The sequence below is a fragment of the Bufo gargarizans genome, chromosome 2 (assembly GCF_014858855.1).
Source record: "Bufo gargarizans isolate SCDJY-AF-19 chromosome 2, ASM1485885v1, whole genome shotgun sequence".
In the NCBI taxonomy this organism is placed as follows: Eukaryota; Metazoa; Chordata; class Amphibia; order Anura; family Bufonidae; genus Bufo; species Bufo gargarizans.
In genome coordinates, this window is record NC_058081.1 from 698,676,948 (window position 1) to 698,692,125 (window position 15,178).

Sequence of the window (15,178 nt, forward strand, 5' to 3'; positions counted from 1 at the left end):
GTTGCGCCACATCTCCTGTGTAACGTGTGCACATTCCTAAAATATCAGTGACATCCAGTGTACTTTTTCCATAGACGGTATCCGCAGCGGACAGTTAAATTAGCTGCGCCACATCTCCTGTGTAACGTGTGCGCATCCCTAAAATATCTGTGACATCCAGTGTACTTTTTCCATAGACGGTGTCCGCAGCGGACAGTTAAATTAGCTGCGCCACATCTCCTGTGTAACGTGTGCGCATCCCTAAAATATCAGTGGCATCCAGTGTACTTTTTCCATAGACGGTGTCCGCAGCGGACAGTTAAATTATCAGCGCCACATCTCCTGTGTAAAGTGTGCGGATCCCTAAAATATCTGTGACATTCAGTGTACTTTTTCCATAGACGGTGTCCGCAGCGGACAGTTAAAGGGAACCTGTCACCTGGATTTTGTGTATAGAGCTGAGGACATGGGTTGCTAGATGGCCGCTAGCACATCCGCAATACCCAGTCCCCATAGCTCTGTGTACTTTTATTGTGTAAAAAAACCTGATTTGATACATATGCAAATTAACCCGAGATGAGTCCTGTACGTAAGATGAGTCAGGGACAGGACTCATCTCAGGTTAATTTGCATATGTATCAAATCGGTATTTTTACACAATAAAAGCACACAGAGCTATGGGGACTGGGTATTGTGGATGTGCTAGTGGCCATCCAGCAACTCATGTCATCAGCTCTATACACAAAATCCAGGTGACAGGTTCCCTTTAAATTATCAGCGCCACATCTCCTGTGTAACGTGTGCGCATCCCTAAAATATCTGTGACATCCAGTGTACTTTTTCCGTAGACGGTGTCCGCTGCGGACAGTGACATTAGCTGCGCCACATCTCCTGTGTAACGTGTGCGCATCCCTAAAATATCTGTGACATCCAGTGTACTTTTTCCATAGACGGTGTCCGCTGCGGACAGTGACATTAGCTGCGCCACATCTCCTGTGTAACGTGTGCGCATCCCTAAAATATCTGTGACATCCAGTGTACTTTTTCCGTAGACGGTGTCCGCTGCGGACAGTGACATTAGCTGCGCCACATCTCCTGTGTAACGTGTGAGCATCCAAAAAGTATCTGTGAGATCCAGTGTACTTTGTCAATAGACGGTGTCCGCTTCTGACATTACCAGTGCCACATCTCCTGTGTAACGTGTGCGCTTAAAAAATATATCTGTGACATGCAGTGTACTTTTTACGTAGACGCTGCGGACAGTGACATTACCGGTGGTACCTCTCCTGTATAATGTTTCCTCATCCCAAATACCTGTGACATTCCCTGTAATTTTGCATTAGCCGCTGGTGACAGCATTGACGTTACCTGCGGGATATCTCCTGTGTGACGTTTCCACATCCCAAATACCTTTTAAAAAATGTTTGCGCACACACTTACAAATCCTACGCTACTGTACGTGTGACAGACTTTCAAGCATATATCACATTTAATATGAAGAAGGCGAGCAGTAAGGGACGGGGAAGTGTCCCTGGGCGCGGTGAAACTGCGCCTGCTGCCAGAGCACAAGAAAAACAATCATCCACGATACCTAGCTTCATGTCCCAGTTTGCAGGGCGGCGCAGGACACCACTCTTAAAGTCAGACCTGTGGAACCAGCTCAGCAGCAGGCCCTCAACCATAATGTTTCAGAGGGTTAGCTCACCTGCAGGCCCTCACATATCATTTTTTAGAGGGTCAGCTGACCAGCAGTCCCTCACCTACAATCTTTTACAGGGTCAGCTCACCTGCAGTCCATCACATATAATTTTTTAGAGGGTCAGCTGACCAGCAGTCCCTCACCTACAATCTTTTACAGGGTCAGCTCACCTGCAGGCCCTCACCTAATTATAGGTAATTTGCGCGCATGCTGCCTTGCTTGGAAGAGGTAGCCGTAGCCGTTTCTCAGGCTACCTCTCTGGAATCAAACCCTGATTTCCCGTTACCTGTGGTCACCATGGTTGGCGCTGAAAATAACATTGAAAGTTGATAGGCTAGACATCCGAATGGATGATCGCTGTCACGGGGACGTGCCATCGGCCCCAGGTTAACTAGAGTCACTAAAGTGGCAGCACCACCCATAATGTTTTAGATGGTCAGATCAGCAGGCCCTTGCTCCTAATGTTTTTGAGGGTCACCAGCAGGCCATCATCAATCATAATTTTTGAAGAGTGTGTATGATGCCCTCCTTTATGTGTAACTAAGGGTGTATCTGAGTGCCTCTTCCTTGTAATTTTTGGCAGTACTTGCACTTTATATACAAGTAAATATTCAGTAAAGAATGTTTTCTATCAATTTGTCCTCTAAAATAATTTTTTCCCTTGGTTTTGTGCATATTATTGTCATTATGTATAAGTGGCGTACTATTCTGACAACATAATTCCCAGCAGCAACCATTGAGTCCAAGATGCATCCATACATCCTCCCCATGCTGTTACAGAACCATTTTGGTGGTGTTACCAACAATTTCTGACATTTTCCTATGAACCAGGCACCCTCCCCTCTTCAGAGCAGGGGGTACCTGGATTAATGCTCGGGTTCTTCTATTATACTCGGGTGCTCGAAGCACCCGAATATCATGATGTGTTCGGCCCGAGCACTACGGTGCTCGATCAACACTAGATGATATATATATATATATATATATACATACACACACACACACACACTACAGAGGACAGTATACTGTATATATACTACAGAGGACAGTATACTGTATATATACTACAGAGGACAGTTTACTGTATATATACACAGTACAGACCAAAAGTTTGGACACACCTTCTCATTCAAAGAGTTTTCTTTATTTTCGTGACTATGACAATTGTAGATTCACACTGAAGGCATCAAAACTATGAATTATCACATGTGGAATTATATACATAACAAACAAGTGTGAAACAACTGAAAATATGTCATATTCTAGGTTCTTGAAAGTAGCCACCTTTTGCTATGATTACTGCTTTGCACACTCTTGGCATTCTCTTGATGAGCTTCAAGAGGTAGTCACCTGAAATGGTCTTCCAACAGTCTTGAAGGAGTTCCCAGAGATGCTTAGCACTTGTTGGCCCTTTTGCCTTCCCTCTGCTGTCCAGCTCACCCCAAACCATCTCGATTGGGTTCAGGTCCGGTGACTGTGGAGGCCAGGTCATCTGGCACAGCACCCCATCACTCTCCTTCATGGTCAAATAGCCCTTACACAGCCTGGAGGTGTGTTTGGGGTCATTGTCCTGTTGAAAAATAAATGATGGTCCAACTAAACGCAAACCGGATGGAATAGCAGGCCGCTGCAAGATGCTGTGGTAGCCATGCTGGTTCAGTATACCTTCAATTTTGAATAAATCCCCAACAGTGTCACCAGCAAAGCACCCCACACCATCACACCTCCTCCTCCATGCTTCACAGTGGGAACCAGGCATGTAGAGTCCATCCGTTCACCTTTTCTGCGTCGCACAAAGACACGGTGGTTGGAACCATAGATCTCAAATTTGGACACATCAGACCAAAGCACAGATTTCCACTGGTCTAATGTCCATTCCTTGTGTTCTTTAGCCCAAACAAGTCTCTTCTGCTTGTTGCCTGTCCTTAGCAGTGGTTTCCTAGCAGATATTCTACCATGAAGGCCTGATTCACACAGTCTCCTCTTAACAGTTGTTCTAGAGATGTGTCTGCTGCTAGAACTCTGGGTGGCATTGACCTGGTCTCTAATCTGAGCTGCTGTTAACCTGCGATTTCTGAGGCTGGTGACTCGGATGAACTTCTCCTCCGCAGCAGAGGTGACTCTTGGTCTTCCTTTCCTGGGGCGGTCCGCATGTGAGCCAGTTTCTTTGTAGCGCTTGATGGTTTTTGTGACTGCACTTGGGGACACTCAAAGTTTTCCCAATTTTTCGGACTGACTGACCTTCATTTCTTAAAGTAATGATGGACACTCGTTTTTCTTTACTTAGAATTTGTATTATGGCAAGAAAAAATCAGCTAACAGTCTATTCAGTAGGACTATCAGCTGTGTATCCACCTGACTTCTCCACAACGCAACTGATGGTCCCAACCCCATTTATAAGGCAAGAAATCCCACTTATTACACCTGACAGGACACACCTGTGAAGTGAAGACCATTTCAGGTGACTACCTCTTGAAGCTCATTAAGAGAATGCCAAGAGTGTGCAAAGCAGTAATCAAAGCAAAAGGTGGCTACTTTGAAGACCCTAGAATATGACATATTTTCAGTTGTTTCACACTTTTTTGTTATGTATATAATTCCACATGTGATAATTCATAGTTTTGATGCCTTCAGTGTGAATCTACAATTTTCATAGTCATGAAAATAAAGAAAACTCTTTGAATGAGAAGGTGTGTCCAAACTTTTGGTCTGTACTGTATATACACACACACTACAGAGGACGGTATACTGTATATATACTACAGAGGACAGTATATTGTGTATATACACTCACCTAAAGAATTATTAGGAACACCATACTAATACGGTGTTGGACCCCCTTTTGCCTTCAGAACTGCCTTAATTCTACGTGGCATTGATTCAACAAGATGCTGATAGCATTCTTTAGAAATGTTGGCCCATATTGATAGGATAGCATCTTGCAGTTGATGGAGATTTGAGGGATGCACATCCAGGGCACGAAGCTCCCGTTCCACCACATCCCAAAGAATTGGGTTGAGATCTGGTGACTGTGGGGCCATTTTAGGACAGTGAACTCATTGTCATGTTCAAGAAACCAATTTGAAATAATTCGAGCTTTGTGACATGGTGCATTATCCTGCTGGAAGTAGCCATCAGAGGATGGGTACATGGTGGTCATGAAGGGATGGACATGGTCAGAAACAATGCTCAGGTAGCCCGTGGCATTTAAACGATGGCCAATTGGCACTAAGGGGCCTAAAGTGTGCCCAGAAAACATCCCCCACACCATTACACCACCACCACCAGCCTGCACAGTGGTAACAAGGCATGATGGATACATGTACTCATTCTGTTTATGCCAAATTCGGACTCTACCATTTGAATGTCTCAACAGAAATCGAGACTCATCAGACCAGGCAACATTTTTCCAGTCTTCAACAGTCCAATTTTGGTGAGCTCGTGCAAATTGTAGCCTCTTTTTCCTATTTGTAGTGGAGATGAGTGGTACCCGGTGGGGTCTTCTGCTGTTGTAGCCCACCTTTCTTTCCCATTCTGACATTCAGTTTGGAGTTCAGGAGATTGTCTTGACCAGGACCACAACCCTACATGCATTGAAGCCACTGCCATGTGATTGGTTGACTAGATAATCGCATTAATGAGAAATAGAACAGGTGTTCCTAATAATTCTTTAGGTGAGTGTATACTACAGAGGACAGTATACTGGATATATATATATATATATATACACACACACACACACACACACTACAGAGGACAGAATACTGTATATATTGTAAGGGATCCTCTCTTTTCAGAAAGACACGGTTATAATGTCCAAACTCTTGCTTTATTTCAGACACTTTAGCAAAGCACAGGTTAAGAAGTCGCAGCTTCAACTTATCACGTGTGACATCCACACAAAATAACAAACCCTTGGCCGGCTAGGCTCTAACTAAACACATAAGCCTATCCCTGACTCACCTAGAGAGCCCTGTTCACACATGGAACACAAATGCGGCTTTCCTCCAGGCTGTGACACTTCAATACCTTTTGGGGGATTGTGGCCCAGTAGTCCTCCCGACTCTGGCCTCGTGATCCTTTTTTAACAGGCGTCACCGCGTTCCCCAAAGTTCAGGCTATTGCCTAGCCTCGTGGCCCCTCAGCCCACCCAATATCCAGTAGCAGGATTAAATAGGATCCCTGGACAGGAGCATGCCCTAAGTCCCGGACTGGAACCTGGGGAAACAACACAATGTTCACATTGCCACATATCCCCCCCCCCGTTCAAACCTGTGGGGGTGAACACATGTACCAACTGGATGCTTGTGACAGGGCATCCGCATTATACTGCCATCTTCCGGCTCAACGTTCCCCCTGGAAGAGATGGCCAGCGTCACATGCTTCCCTTTATTTTGCCAGACCCAGGCCATCAGAGCTTGGTTTGTCATAAACACTGCCTTCCTACCTAGACTACAGTGTCTAAGGGCCTCCTCTGTCTCCTCTTCGCTGGAGAACTTAGCTTTCTGGCTTGCTTGCTTTTCTAGATTTCTTCTTAGGCCCACAACCTTTAACTTCCGCAACCTTTACAGCCGCGTTTTCCACGGGGAGCTCCCGCCTCCTCCTTTTGTTGGAGATCCGGCTGGTCAGTTTTAAACCACCCTTCAGCCTCTCTAATGTCACCTGGTGTTCCCACTCACTTTGTTTTTTTATTCTATCACCAGATAGCACTTCTCTTTTTTCTTTAGTCCCCACAGGGGTTCCCTCAGGTTTGGCTTCAGTATCAGAGTCTTCTGCTTCTTCCACATCAGCCCCATCAACTGGTTCAGCAGATACATCTTCTATCTTCTTCTCTGCCTCGGCCGGCGCCACCATCTCCAGACCCACTCTTACCAGGCTCTGACTTCTTGGCACCTTCCAGAGGATCTTCCTCTTCCGTTTTTTCATTTTCTTCCACCTGCTGTGCAGGAGCACGCTTAGGCTTCTCCAACTCATAGATGGCATCGTATCTAGGGACCGTGTGGAGAGAGAGAAATCATCTTCATTATTGTACTGACAAGTCAGGTCATCTACTGCTGCCTGAATATGGTTCTCAGACACTAGGCTGGCGTCTCCCCACTCAACTCTAGTCACGTCAGGTACAACTATCGTCTGGTTGCTCCCCGTAACAACGTCAATTTGGCAAGAACTCAACATGGTAGCCTCTCTCTCCGAGTTGCTATCGGCCACGGCACATGCGTCACTTACATTACTTGCGTCATCATTATCAGTTCTGACCTCTAGGGGCACCGATGTGCTAGTCCCCACATTGGACACTTCCCCAGCAACCAAAAAACCCTGTGGGTACTACATATCCACCTCTGGTACGTGTGGTACACCCTCTGGGCTCACAACATTAACCAGCATTTTTGTATCACATATATTTTTACCAGGAGGGGGCACTTCTCTCCTGATCACATCCTGAAAGGGAAAAGGCATGGCATCATCATATACCTCACATGACCTCACATTTTCATTTTTTACTTCAACTACATCACTGTTTTCATTATGCATTTTAGCAAACATGGTACCATCACTTTGCACCTTATCAGCTCCACTGTTTCTAATGGTCACTTCATTAAATGGGCTAGGTACCAGTTCTGCGGGAATAACGTGACCGACCGCAGAATTGTTTCTACCCCACAAATCATGGAACAACCTTCTCTCATGTACGGGTGAATTTACGGCAGCAAGTCCATCAGTCCCAGCTGTCACTATAGCCTCACACTCAGTGAGGACTACCTGACGGTCCTCATTAACCGCATGTCTGTCCAGCATATTTATCACTTTATTCATCTCATATTGTGCTACCTCTTACCCGGGCCATCATAGGGTCTCTAATTTTCGCCACCCCATGCCTAGAGTTGGTCACGGGCATTTTGGGCAACACAACAACCTTCTCCCCCGCAAAGTCCTGCAAGGGAAAAACCACAACAGGCTTAGCCGCCTGTTCAGACCCTGCGTTTTCTCCAATGTTACACACTTCCGAGACAGTTCCTCGCCTCAGTGATTTATCACTCACGGTCCCAGCAGGTATCTCCTGCCGCTGGCGCACTGTCACTGGGTCTGTCACATAATTAATAACAGGAGCGATCTTACCCAGCGATGTCACGGGTTCGGCAGTCCCAGAATCCAAGGATACTCCAGGATCCTCCATTAAAAAATCACCTGCAGCCTCCTGACTGCAGCGGTTGCTACGAGAAACGCTGTGACACCATCCTCCTTCCAGAAGTGGAGTCACACTCTCGGGAGACCTGTCCTTGGGATCTCCAGCCACAGAATATGAGCCAGTTGCTCCGCTCCATAACTGCTGGGCAGCCGCACGCTGTTGTGGTTGGTTGCCCTTAGCAACAGCCTCGCAGATCCTCGGCCCATCCTCTCTAGGACTCTGTCTCCACTGGTAGGGAACGCTCGACCTCCTGAGAACTGAACCGCTCTCCCCCTCTTTATCTTCCCGATGGTTGCCCTTGGCAACGACATATCTTCTCTTTTCCTCCGATAGTCCCGGAACACCACCGACCTCTTGGAACTTTGTACAGGGTCCATACAGTGTCGAGAACCCATTTCTCAAGGCCAGCTACAACTGTGCCTCCAAAGCCTCTCACTCTGCATCAAATTTTGCCAATTCATTTTTAGTGTAGCCAATTGCTATGGCCATGTCTTCTGCCTGCTGTATGCGCCAGCGCTGCCGGACGTACTCTTCCCCAAGACCCATGGTAGCAGGAAAAGCTTTCAGCCACAAGTCCACTTTTGCTGGGCTACTGGCCCTTTAATTCACTGCAGTTTTACTTGCACCTGCTCCACTGAACAAACAGGCTTCCGGCCCTTTAACTCCACACACAGCAAAACAGCTTTCAGCAGCACCTGCTGTCTCGTCGTTGCCCCTAGCAACCGACCGTTGCCCTTCACTCATGGACAACTTGCCCACATCCGACACAAATTGTAGGGGATCGCCTCTTTTCAGGGGTCACACTCACAGATGACTTCGCAGACACGGTTATAATGTCCAAACTCTTGCTTTATTTCAGACACTTTAGCAAAGCACAGGTTAAGAAGTCGCAGCTTCAACTTATCACGTGTGACATCCACACAAAATAACAAACCCTGGCCCGACTAGGCTCTAACTAAACACATAAGCCTATCCCTGACTCACCTAGAGAGCCCCGTTCACACATGGAACACAAATGCGGCTTTCCTCAGCCATTCAGTCCAGCAACCTCCAGGCTGTGACACTTCAATACCTTTTGGGGGATTGTGGCCCAGTAGTCCTCCCGACTCTGGCCTCGTGATCCTTGTTTCACAGGCGTCACCGCATCCCCCAAAGTTCTGGCTATCGCCTAGCCTCGTGGCCCCTCAGCCCACCCGGCTGAGACCACTCACACAGAGCCTCACCGGGACTCTGCTTCACAAGACTCTCCAGAGTGAGACCCACCCAAGATCCAGTAGCGGGATCAAATAGGATCCCTGGAGGACATGAGCCCTAAGTCCCGGACTGGAACCTGGGGAAACAACACAATGTTCACATTGCCAAAATATATATACACACACTACAGGATATACACAGTCTACTGTGTATATATACTACAGAGGACAGTCTACTGTGTATATATACTACAGAGGACATTATACTGTATATATACTACAGAGGACAGTATACTGTATATACACTACAGAGGACAGTATACTGTATATATACACTACAGAGGACAGTATACTGTATATACACTACAGAGGACAGTATACTGTATATATACTACAGAGGACAGTATACTGTATATATACTACAGAGGACAGTACACTGTATATATACACTACAGAGGACAGTACACTGTATATATACTACAGAGGACAGTATACTGTATATATACTACAGAGGGGAGTATACTGTATATATACTACAGAGGGGAGTATACTGTATATACACTACAGAGGACAGTACACTGTATATATACACTACAGAGGACAGTATACTGTATATATACTACAGAGGACAGTATACTGTATATATACACTACAGAGGACAGTATACTGTATATATACTACAGAGGACAGTATACTGTATATATACTACAGAGGACAGTATACTGTGTATATATACTACAGAGGACAGTACACTGTATATATACACTACAGAGGACAGTATACTGTATATATACTACAGAGGACAGTATACTGTATATATACACTACAGAGGACAGTATACTGTATATATACTACAGAGGACAGTATACTGTATATATACTACAGAGGACAGTATACTGTATATATACTACAGAGGACAGTATACTGTGTATATATACTACAGAGGACAGTACACTGTATATATACACTACAGAGGACAGTATACTGTATATATACTACAGATGACAGTCAGATCATGACTAAGAACAACACTGTTCGAAACGCGTAGATCGTGGGGATAAGTGGGTTACAGTGTCACTGTTGCTGGATGTACCTATATTGTGGTGACAAAATAAAGACCGGGATTTTCACTACGTCCTTCTGGTGCCGGAGCCTTTTTCTACTTGTGTATCTACCTTGGACTGGCTTGAGTCCGCCCCGTGCACCGTCACACAGGATCGAAAGGTGAGCTGGCTACAAACCTTTTTTCTATATATACAGATGACAGTATACTGTATATATACTACAGAGGACAGTATACTGTATATATACTACAGAGGACAGTATACTGTATATATACTACAGAGGATAGTATACTGTATACACACTACAGAGGACAGTATACTGTATATATACTACAGAGGGCAGTATACTGTATATATACTACAGATGACAATATACTGTATATACACTAGAGGACAGTATACTGTATTTATACTACAGAGGACAGTATACTGTATATATACTACAGAGGACAGTATACTGTATATATACTACAGATGACAATATACTGTATATATACTACAGAGGACAGCATACTGTATATATACTACAGAGGGCAGTATACTGTATATATACTACAGAGGACAGTATACTGTATATATACTACAGAGGGCAGTATACTGTATATATACTACAGAGGACAGTATACTGTATATATACTACAGAGGACAGCATACTGTATATATACTACAGAGGGCAGTATACTGTGTATATACTACAGAGGACAGTATACTGTATATACACTACAGAGGACAGTACACTGTATATATACTACAGAGGACAGTATACTGTATATATACTACAGAGGACAGTATACTGTATATACTACAGATGACAATATACTGTATATACACTAGAGGACAGTATACTGTATATATACTACAGAGGACAGTATACTGTGTATATATACTACAGAGGACAGTATACTGTATATATACTACAGAGGACAGTACACTGTATATACACTACAGAGGACAGTATACTGTATATATACTACAGAGGACAGTATACTGTATATATACTACAGAGGACAGTATACTGTATATATACTACAGAGGACAGTATACTGTGTATATATACTACAGAGGACAGTATACTGTATATATACTACAGAGGACAGTATACTGTGTATATATACTACAGAGGACAGTATACTGTATATATACTACAGAGGACAGTATACTGTGTATATATACTACAGAGGACAGTATACTGTATATATACTACAGATGACAGTATACTGTATATACACTACAGAGGACAGTATACTGTATACACACACTACAGAGGACAGTATACTGTATATATACTACAGAGCACAGTATACTGTATATACTACAGAGGACAGTATACTGTGTATATATACTACAGAGGGGAATATACTGTATATATACTACAGAGGACAGTATACTGTGTATATATACTACAGAGGACAGTATACTGTATATATACTACAGATGACAGTATACTGTATATATACTACAGAGGACAGTATACTGTGTATATATACTAAAGAGGACAGTATACTGTATATATACTACAGATGACAGTATACTGTATATATACTACAGAGGACAGTATACTGTGTATATATACTACAGAGGACAGTATACTGTATATATACTAGATGAAAGTATACTGTATATATACTACAGAGGACAGTATACTGTGTATATATACTACAGAGGACAGTATACTGTATATATACTACAGATGACAGTATACTGTATATATACTACAGAGGACAGTATACTGTATATATACTACAGATGACAATATACTGTATATACACTAGAGGACAGTATACTGTGTATATATACTGCAGAGGACAGTACTCTTTATATATACACTACAGAGGACAGTATACTGTATATATACTACAGATGACAGTCAGATCATGACTAAGAACAACACTGTTCGAAACGCGTAGATCGTGGGGATAAGTGGGTTACAGTGTCACTGTTGCTGGATGTACCTATATTGTGGTGACAAAATAAAGACCGGGATTTTCACTACGTCCTTCTGGTGCCGGAGCCTTTTTCTACTTGTGTATCTACCTTGGACTGGCTTGAGTCCGCCCCGTGCACCGTCACACAGGATCGAAAGGTGAGCTGGCTACAAACCTTTTTTCTATATATACAGATGACAGTATACTGTATATATACTACAGAGGACAGTATACTGTATATATACTACAGAGGACAGTATACTGTATATATACTACAGAGGACAGTATACTGTATATATACTACAGAGGACAGTATACTGTATATATACTACAGAGGGCAGTACTGTATATACACTACACAGGACAGTATACTGTATATATATATACTACAGAGGAGAGTATACTGTATATATACTACAGAGGACAGTATACTGTATATATACTACAGAGGAAAGTATACTGTATATATACACTACAGAGGACAGTATACTGTATATATACTACAGATGACAATATACTGTATATACACTAGAGGACAGTATACTGTATATATACTACAGAGGACAGTATACTGTGTATATATACTACAGAGGACAGTATACTGTATATATACTACAGAGGACAGTACACTGTATATACACACTACAGAGGACAGTATACTGTATATATACTACAGAGGACAGTATACTGTATATACACTACAGAGGACAGTATACTGTATATATACTACTGAGGACAGTATACTGTGTATATATACTACAGAGGACAGTATACTGTATATACTACAGAGGACAGTATACTGTGTATATATACTACAGAGGACAGTATACTGTATATATACTACAGAGGACAGTATACTGTGTATATATACTACAGAGGACAGTATACTGTATATATACTACAGATGACAGTATACTGTATATATACTACAGAGGACAGTATACTGTGTATATATACTACAGAGGACAGTATACTGTATATATACTACAGAGGACAGTATACTGTATATATACTACAGAGGACAGTATACTGTGTATATATACTACAGATGACAGTATACTGTATATATACTACAGAGGACAGTATACTGTGTATATATACTACAGAGGACAGTATACTGTATATATACTAGATGAAAGTATACTGTATATATACTACAGAGGACAGTATACTGTGTATATATACTACAGAGGACAGTATACTGTATATATACTAGAGAGGTCAGTATACTGTATATATACTAGAGAAGACAGTATACTGTATATATACTAGAGAGGTCAGTATACTGTATATATACTAGAGAGGTCAGTATACTGTGTATTTAATCTCTTATTATAAGGGGACATCAATATCTGATCTTCATTTCAAGTGTTTTCTCTTCTATTTTTCAAGTCCTTTTGAAGAACAAGCTATATTATTTTTATTAAAGCCAAGAAAATTGACCTGAAAAAGTATTTTTAAAATAATTTTGTTTGTGGAACCACAGTAAAGACCTAGGATTAGCATCCAGTGCTTCTGATTTGGAACAACTGATTAGAACATGGCTAGGGTATAGTCACACACAGCGGATTTGTGGCAGAAATGAACTGAAAATATGTAAAACAAGTTCAACCTAGGACTAGGCCCTTGGTGCTCTACAAGGGGGCCAAATGGGGGTCAGAAAGATCCCCCTCTGTCTAACCACTTAGATGTTGTGATCACTACTGACTGCAGCATCTGAAAGGGTTATCTCATTGTCCCGACGTGGAGCGCTTATAAATCATGACTGGTGTATGTAGGTCTCGTGTTATGAGGAGATGCTGCACTCTGGGGGTACACACTCTTCATTCTACGTGGTCACACTTCATTATGCAGCTGCAAATCAGTTCCATTCGCCCGGATAGGACTTGGAGAAACCCATGTGCTTGCCAACAACACAATCCTATTTAGAACAGATTTTCAGTCACCGAAAGTTTCTGTAACAAAACCTTGTGTGTGTAAATGTGCCCTAAAAAAAAGCATCTGTACACAGTGGGGATGGTTAGTAACACACAACGAGGCGGTATATTATAGCCTTCAGCGTGCATATAAGCCACCAGAAGATGTGTGATACCATTATTATACAGCATATAACATTCCACATGAAGACCCTGATAGTGAGGTGACAGCATGGTGGTGGAGATGTTCTGCTCTAGGACTGCTTCACTACATCAGGACCTGGGCAGCTTATCATCACAGACTCCACTATGAATTCTTCACTGTACCAGAGGCTGCTGGAGGACAATGTGAGACCATCTGTCAGAAAGACTGAAGCTCAACGTAGACATGATAACTGGGCAATGACCCTAAACACAGCAAGAAACCCACCATGAAATGGTCAGAAATACAATGGAGGAGACCTGGAATGGTCAAGAAAAATCCTGGTTCTGGATGACGTGATGACGTAGACAGAGGACGTCACGCTCTCCGCCTCCCCGCGGCTCGGCTGTCCTGCTGCCCTGAATCTCCTGGCGTCCTCGTGGTGATCTTCGCCTGCGTCCTCTTCATGATCGCGGGGCATGTGTCGCTGCCCCGACTGCTGAACTTGGACGTGGAGTCTGTTCTTAGCTTCTGCCGATCCTCTCTCCTCCTCTCCTCCTCTCCGTGTCGCTGTGGTTAGTTCTGTGTGTGGAGTTCGCCTTCAGCCTCTGCCGATCCTCCCTTCTCCTCCCTGTGTCATTGTGAGTAGCCCTGTTGTGTTTCCCCCGGCTGATAGACCGCAGGACGGGTTGATGAAATTCATTCGGGACTGCTGTCGATCTTCCCTTCTCTCTCCTTGAGTTACGGTGAGTAGCCCTGCTGTGTTTCTCCCGGCTGATGGACCGCAGGACGGGCTGATGAAATTTATTTGGGACCCCTGTTGATCGTCCGACATGTATCTGACCTCCTCCTCGTGCCTTCAGTTTTCACCGATTTGTTCCCCCTCCTCCTTGTTGCCGTTGTGACTAACCTCCCTGTGATTGTGATTAATCCTGTGCGGAAGATTGACGGGCTGCTGGAGGATTCTTCAGGGGGCTTGTATGATCTTCTTGATATGTTTGAACCCCTCCCTGTGCCTCTAGATTTTGTTCACCATTCTCCCCTCTTCCTTTGTACTGCCGGGATCAACCGTA